This window comes from Ursus americanus, chromosome 3 (genome assembly GCF_024610735.1).
Source record: "Ursus americanus isolate L20-20 chromosome 3, mUrsAme1.1.p, whole genome shotgun sequence".
Classification (NCBI taxonomy): Eukaryota; Metazoa; Chordata; class Mammalia; order Carnivora; family Ursidae; genus Ursus; species Ursus americanus.
In genome coordinates this window covers 10,964,192-10,972,500 of record NC_142129.1, presented here as the reverse complement: position 1 = coordinate 10,972,500, position 8,309 = coordinate 10,964,192, and positions in this window count along the sequence as shown.

Here is an 8,309-nt window from a genome sequence, read left to right as displayed (position 1 = left end):
CGTGTATAATGGAAGAGTCCTAGAACCCAAGTCAAGAGACCACCTCCAGTTACTGCACTGCCATGGATTGGATGGACAAGTAACCTCAAAGTCCTATCCATCTCTGCCAAGTAAGGTTCTCTCTCTCCTACTGGATTGCCTTTCTCAGTTGAAGAGCGTCACTCTACATTACTTCTCATATAGAGCCCTCATACAGCAATAGCACAGTCATCTTTTCAGCTGGATCGTTAGAGCCGTTCCCTGGTCATTCTACTGCTCTGTTTCATCTTTAGGAAGGCTCAGAAGTAGAATTGCTTTGCAGCTTTGTGAGAAGGTAAGAATAATATGATACGCTTTGTCCTATAGCCAATTAATGATGATACCACATGATAGTATGACATTTGATAACACATTTTGTTTTCTATCCATCCTAAAATGTACACTAGCTTGCTTAATTTTTAGAGAAGGTATCACCGTAGTAACTGGGATGGGACTAGTATTCATTTATCCCAAACGGGTTGACACTACTAAAAAATCTAACATAGGGATGGGTTTAGAGAAGTACAGTTGACGTTTTCACTATTTTCATAAAGCCAGCTTTTTATTATTAATATATAATATAGTAATATGTATATATTGTATGTAAACTAACAAGTGGTTTTCCTTGAGAGCAATAACAATTAATATAATCCAAATTATTCGTTCAAACCAGTACTTGAATACTGGCCCTATGGCTCCAACAGAGCTGTATCCAACCTTATATTTTATAGGCAAATTCTCTCTTATTTTCCCAAAAAGGTAGAATGTCAACTTCTGAATGATACACAGGCAAATAATTTTTTTGGTTGAACGACTGCTTCTTGGTGTGAAGTTGTTAAAGCTTTCTGAAGCTGACATCTGTAAGACGAAAACTGTCTTTAGATATTTAATATGTATGCATTTAATTGGGTTACTCTTCACCTAATCTGGGAAATTAAAAGACAATTGGCTTCTCCTTGTCTTTAGATTCTTGGTTTTAAAAACAAAAATGAAACAAACAAAACTTACATATCAGTCATCTCTACTCAGTTGAATTACTCAATTTCCCATACTTTGGTTTTGGAGAACTGGGTACAGGTCTACTTATTGTTTCTTCTTTCTTTGGGTTTCCAGAATTTAAGTCAACTTATTCTTTAATTCTGATTGGCATCATTGTCTTAGAAACAGCAATTTCTTATAAGAGATTGTGAAAACAACCATTTACCAATACTTTGTGGATAGAATTGCAGTTGAGGCATGTATGACCATACTGTGTTCTGGTTTGGGGGTGTTTTGTTTTGTTTTTTAAGCAAAACCATGCACAAGGGTAGTGTCTTCAGGAGACATCAACAGTAGTTCTCTCTAGTCCTTTTCTGGATTGCAACGTGCTTGGAGCCTAGCATCACATAGATTTATGCTGAATTATTTCCTTTGTGCCCTTGACTACGTTGAATTTCCCTCTGTCACTTTTACCAGTAACACAGCTTAGCTCTTTAAAGTTTATTTTCACCATCAACTTTTCACTTACAGTTAACTATGATCTTAAGATTTTTATTATGTACTATTTGCTCTGTCATGGTCATTTATACTGATTTTAGAAATATCAGCCTACAGGTTAATATTTGGAAGGCTCACAATTTGAGATGTATTTATTACCCCTAGTTTTATTTTCTTTCTGTCTCTTCAACAACTTCTATATCCATGATTCAAAGCAAAATGGATTTTGGTCCCATGATGATTTTTTTAATTTTAATTTTTTTTTTAAGTCTTTGGGCTAGAAGTTGTTTAAAAGCCTTTGAAAAATCTAAAGGAAATTTTACCCACTGGCCCCTTCTTTCAAACATATTTATTGCCTTGAAATCAGCCAGTTTCCTTTGGGATCCCACGTTGCTCTACCCATAATAGACTGTATGCTTTTAAGTATTAAGTGATACTCCCCTTATCATAGCCTTTTCTGGTTAATGAAGTTAAAGTAGAAATCCAGGATTTTGGTATAGCGGCCCTTTCCAGACACAACTATTTCTCACCCACCCACCCTAAGACACATCGTTAAGGCTTGTGCATGTTGGTACGTGGTTTTTCAAACCTCTAGATTAATGTCGTCTGGTGGTGGTGATTTGGTTCTATCACTAACAGGTTCGGTGACCCTAGAGCTGCATTTGCTGTAAACATGACTCAGGAGCTGCATGATTACAGCAACTCCAAGGCTGTTGTTTAATGCAATCTTCTAACTCTGAAATCAGGTGTGCAGAGAGGCCAAAGGTCACAAGCAAATAAGCTAAAGAGGAACAGACGCCAAACTCAGTCATGATTCAAACGTTCTGAGAACATTCTCTGTACTTCAAAGTTTTTGACCCACTTCCTCAAACCCTCCCATTTTAAATGGCAATTACAGAGTGGGCATTTCTCTAGCCTGTTCCTCAGAAGAGGGTGAAGCAAAGCATCCATTCATTCTGCTGAATTCCCAGGGAGCATTGCAAAAACGAGGCTCCAGGCACAAAGAAGACTGGGGGATGCAGGTGAGTGCATGAGGGTGTTTATTCTTTCTGGGTGGCCTGTGAACAGGGAATGTGTGGAGGAAAGGAGCTGGGTCGGTGTGTGCTATAAACTTTTTCCAAGCTGGTGAAGGAGCTCCGAGGGAGTGACTACTGATCCCTGCTGCTTGGAGGATGAGTCACGGGCCTGAGGGCAGAGCGTGCTCCAGGGAGGGGCCCGAGTCTGGCCCACAAAGTTCCCCACGAGCACCAATGGGCAGATAAATATTTTCCTGGCAGTTTACCCAGGCCTCTCAGAGGGCAATTATCTCTGAACAATGCAGATGGAAATTCAGAAGCAGAGTGGGAGCCGAGTCACTTTATTGCACTGAGTTAAGATGGAGGTTCTCCGTCTGCTCACAGACCAGGGGCTCCCGAACTCCAGGGAGAACGTGCATACTCCTCTGGAAAGGGTGGCTGTGAGCGACAGACCATGAGTTACTGGGGTCGAGCCACAAATTCAGCAAGAGACTTTCGCCATCGGAGAAGTAGACGGGCCCAGGGAGAAAAAGGAAAACGCAGAAGGCAGAGAAAGGAGGGGCCCTTGGATGGGACTCATCTGGCCACTTCTAGAGGGTTTCCTTATTGAGATCAATTTGTGGAGGAGGAGAGAATCATCCACTGTTGGAATCAGAGGAACCCTAAAGATCTTTGTGTCTAACACCCTTACTTGTCGCCGCGGAGCCTACGGGGCGGGGGGGGGGGGGTGATTTGCCCGCTATCGCCCAGCCAGTTCCGACTATGGGTTGGCACAGCCCGGTGTTCACCTCTAGGAGTTAAGCAAATATCTGTTGAGCTTGTGCTCATTACAAAAGGTTGAAGGTGATAAAATGCAAGGATTGAGTAAACAGAATATGTGTGGGCAGATTATTTTGGGGACGGGGAGGAGGTGGTGGTCAGACTTGTGGAATTGTTAGTGGCCAGATTTGGTGATGGGCCTGCGCTTGGCCAGGCAACAGACTGGAACACAGATAAGGTGTGGTTTTCGTAACTGTTTATCATCCTAGCACAGCAGGGCTTGCAGAACTGGAGGGTCTCAGGAGCACACGTGTGTGTGTGTGTGTGTGTGTGTGTGTGTGTGTGTGTGTGAGAAAAAGGTGGCTGTTTAGGGTAGGAGAAGACACAAGAGGCTCTTTACTAGAAGATGGAATTTATACAGAGAAACTGGGCTTTCTCCTTGAAATAAAATAAAACTACCATTAACAAACAAAAGGAGAAAAAAAGATGGAGTTTTCCAGTTGAAAATTAAGAAAAACGAATGTCTAAAATATTTTCTAAAAACACTGGACAGTAGTCCTTTAAATTGGTGCAGGGGACATTTTTTATTCACCGGGTAAAAATGTACCTGATTTCACCAGTTCAAATAATTAGGAGTTAAAAGAAGTAATAGAAAAGTCAAATCAAAATGAATAATGAGCAAGAAGGTGAAATAAGTGGACAAACAGGAATGCTTGGAAACATACGATGTTTATTATTGTTGAGAGTTCTAAGTGGGTCCCTAAAATCAGATTGCACCCTGGCAGGCTACGAGAATATGGATTGGGACAGGGGTGCCAAACTGGAGAAAAGGATGCACTGGACAGAATTTGATGAAAGGGGTGACAGAAGCTGCAATCAGGCAGAAGTGCTGCAGAAAGGACCATGGGATCTCGGTGGGTGGGAATTCCATTCTCAGATAATAAAACCGTGGCAGAGGAAGGTACTTGAGGCAACTTGACCAGAGTAATGAGACTGAGAGACAAATAAAATGTGAAAGCTACCTGCGAAGACGCAGAGGCTACAATGCGGAGGGAGTTACCAGCTCCTCTGGACTCTGCGTCTTGTCAATCACACTCCTAGATGCCTGGGCGCTGAACCCGGAGTCAACTTGACATTCGCTCCTCCCTGCCCACACAGTCAAATTCCGTTAATTGATTCATAGCATCGCTCACACTGACTGTTTCGCTCTTGTTCCCCTGCCACTGTTTTGGTCTCAACACTGAATTCCTGGACGTTAGAATGACTTTTCCTGCTGGTCTGTCTACTCCTACACTTTTGAATGCGATCTTTCTGGAATGTGCTATAACTATCTTAAACTTGATGGTATCTACCACATAAAAAGCCTTGTCAGAGCCAGATACAGCTGGGCATCCAGCTCGCACGGTACCCCTTTCACTGCCCCTTACACGCCTTTTATTTCACTCTCCGTCTGCTCGGTGCACACGTTCCGCGCCCTCTCTAGTTTGGGAAGATGCTGCTTCCTGTTCGCTTTCACTGCTGCCTCCTCTCCCTTCTCTCCCTCCTCTCCCAGCAGGTCCCTCTTTCAAATCAAACGAAACACTCCTGAGTCTTTACATCATTTCAATGCAGACTGAGGATTTATGGGCGGATCTGATTCTAAACCTCACTAGGTTACACTGCCATTGTTGGACTGTGCTCCCCCCACCTTCTGACCTCCTTTATTGTCTCCCTTTGAAATGACCAAAACACATTGCTTCTCGAAGCTGGCGCCCCCTGACATAGGTTTACAACCTGTCCAAAAGGTTTCTCTTTTGCAACTTTGGGCAAATATTTAAACCTCTCTAAGGCTCAGATTTTCACCTGTCAAATGGGTACTATCTTCCAGGATTGTTGTGAAATGAAATTCCCTACTAGAGAGCCAGGTACACAATAAGTACTCAATAAATGGTTACCTTCATCATTAGTATTTTGTCTGAGGACCAATTTCTGTGCAAAGTAAATAAGCTCTTTCAGTTCCTCACGTAATCTTGTAAAGCCTGCAGACACACAACGTTATCTATCATTGATAGCCTTTTACCTATGAAGGCTCTTTCAGTTACTTAAATGATACATTGGCATTCGGGAAGCAAGACTCTTTCATCTGCATTTAGTGAAGTGGAAAATACATACCTAAGAGTTTCTCTAGGCTTGGTTAAGGCATTCTTAGAAAAATCATTTAAACCCCAGTGTCCTCTTCTGTGAATTGTGACAATTATATGTATTGTGCACAGTCATTTGTCCAACCTCCTTTCTAGACCTACTGACCCAATTGGGCTTTTGATGTTTGCCCATTCAACACCTCTTCTAGATCTTTCCGCCCCTACTCTTAGGCTATTCCTTATCTACCTCAATGCCACCTTTCCTTCCGCCCCATTCTCCTGCCCTTCTTTGGTGTTTCCATGAGTCCACCCTGAAACCACTTCTCCATGCTCATGCCGTGCAATTGTGTGTGGTGTCTTGACCTCAACTAGCATCTTCTGTGCTGAAAAGGCCCTTTAGTTTTCGTCGCTGCCACAGACCCTAGGTCTGTATTTTTTTCCCCAGACACACCCACCCAGATAAACACAGGCACTTCAGCCTCAACATCCCCAAACACAGCCGTCTCCCTGTTCCCAACTTTGCTCCCTGCCCATTATTTCCTTTCTCAATTGACAACATTTTAGATAAATGTTTTAGTTTGCCCTCTTTTTACTTTGATTCCTTCAACGAAGTGTCTATCATGTCACACTGGTTCTGGCTCTTAAACATCTCTCAGCTCTGACCCCTCCTATCTTTACGTTGCCTACCCTCAGCTCTCCTTATCTCTCACTTGGATTAATTCAGTGGCCTTGGCCGGTTTCCCTGCATCCCCTCTCTGAGTCCCCTGATCTTGTTCTCCATTCGTCTTTCTAAAACACAAATCTGAGCAACTCAGGCCGATGAGTTACAACTGCGGTTGCCTTTAAGCGACCAAAGAATACAGCTCAAATGTCTTAGCGTTGTACTTGCGGCTTTTCCTACTCTTCCTCACCAGCCTCCTCCTCCACCACGGCCCCTCTGTTGGCCGTTCCTACATGCACACCCAGCCTCTCTGAACTCCCAGTCTCAGTGGCCTTACACTCACTATACCGTCTGCGCAACATCCCCTTTCCCGCCTTCTCTGCTTACCCAAATTCTACTCTTCCTTCAGGAGTAAGGCCTTGGACTCTGAAGCTTTCTCAGCCCCAGTAGACATGGCTGCTCCCCTTTGTGGACTTCCATCGTGCTTTGTCCTCACCGGCAGCTCTGCTCAGCACTGTCCTCCTGCATCGTAATGGTCCTCCCCAGTAAGAGTGTCTGTTTCTGAAAGCTGAACAAACATTTATCTTTGTATTCACCCGGTACTGTAGGTGCTTGTAAATCCCCACTGAATGACAGAATGGATGTCTCTGCTTTTATTTCTCAGGGCTTTGTTATGAAACTCAAGGGTATTTTTGAAAGAACAGTATAAACTCAACACAAATGTTAAGAACTCAAAATCTCCCAGACTATCCCCCTCTGTACTAAGAACACTCCTTTGAGGTGGGTGAAGATGTTTCATTTCCAGGAAATCAGACTTATTCATAATTGATCAAGACCATTTAAAACAGAGTAGAATCACGAAAAGCCAAATTGTTTTTTGCAGCCTATTTTTATGTATTCTTCTTAGGCAAATGATGGTAAAATACACAGTCAAAAATAAATTCTAATGGACTATCTCAGAAATATACAAATAATAGAAAAAATTTAGCTAACAGGAACAGAAAATATAATAGGACTCCAAGAGATTTTCGAGTTGAAGCTTGTATGGAAAGTTATAGCGGTAGGTGGGGTGGGGGGTTGCTAAATGAACTGGGTTCCTATAGTGAACCCAGGACTGCTCAGGAGCCTGAGTTGCAAGAAAGCTGAGTAGAAAGCTGGAGTCTTCTGGACAGATTTTGAATTGTGAAGCTCTCACGATCATAGATGTCCTTAGCAAAGCACTACAACCAGGGCTGCCAGATTTAGCAAATAAAAATAAATACCCAAATATTGCAGGAAGCATACTGACACTTAAATTTTTTTGTTGTTGTTTGTCTGCAATTCAAATTTAACTGGACATCTGATATTTTATCTGGCAAACCAAGCTGCAACCCAAATGACATTAATATCTTTGAACCTGGTATTAGTGGCTCTAGGGTATTCTGAAGAAAAAATTAGCATGGGCTTTCTGATAAAAACAATCAGAATTTAAGGCTGCAACGAACCTGGTGATAGATTGCCATCTAGTGGAAATTCTGTGATCTTGAAGGCTTAAATTGGAGGGACAGGCTTTTTCCTGGAATCTGCAAGGAAGGATTGGCTCTGGCCCAGTGCAAAACCCTGAGGTTGCTGTGCTGACGGTGATGACGTCAAGAGGATGAGGGTGCTCTGGGGGGAGAGGAGGTAGGAAGAATGCCGATATTTGGCTGGCCCCGTGATCTAAGGAGCGGAGTGGCCTGACCTTGGCTCTCCAGCATGCACACTTGCTCCTGCACTCCAGCCAAAACCAAAACAGAAGCTAGAGCTAACTGTAAGGAGCACAGCATCCTTCCAGAAGGGGATGGCTCAGACGGATGTGGAACTATCAAGAATAAATTTCTATGGATGTAATCACAATTTTTCAAAAAGATTTTATTTATATTAGAGAGTAAGTGAGAGAGAGAGAGAGCGAGGAGCGGGGAGGAGCAGAGGGAGAAGCAGACTGTCCACTGAGCAGGGAGCCCGATGTAGGACTCATCGCAGGACCCTGGGATCATGACCTGAGCCAAAGGCAGACCCTTAACCAACTGAGGCACCCAGGCACCCCTGTAATCACAATTGTAACGAATGGTAGAAGTCCTGCAGAAGGTAACAGAGTGGCTACATGGTCAGATTTTAAAAGGACTAAAAAGATGCAAACGTTAAAACGTTCCAGCACATTCTGGAATTCCAAGGATAATCTCTTTAAGTGTAAAGCCCAGAAGGAGCTCCGTGCTGCAAAACATGCTGACGTCCCCTACT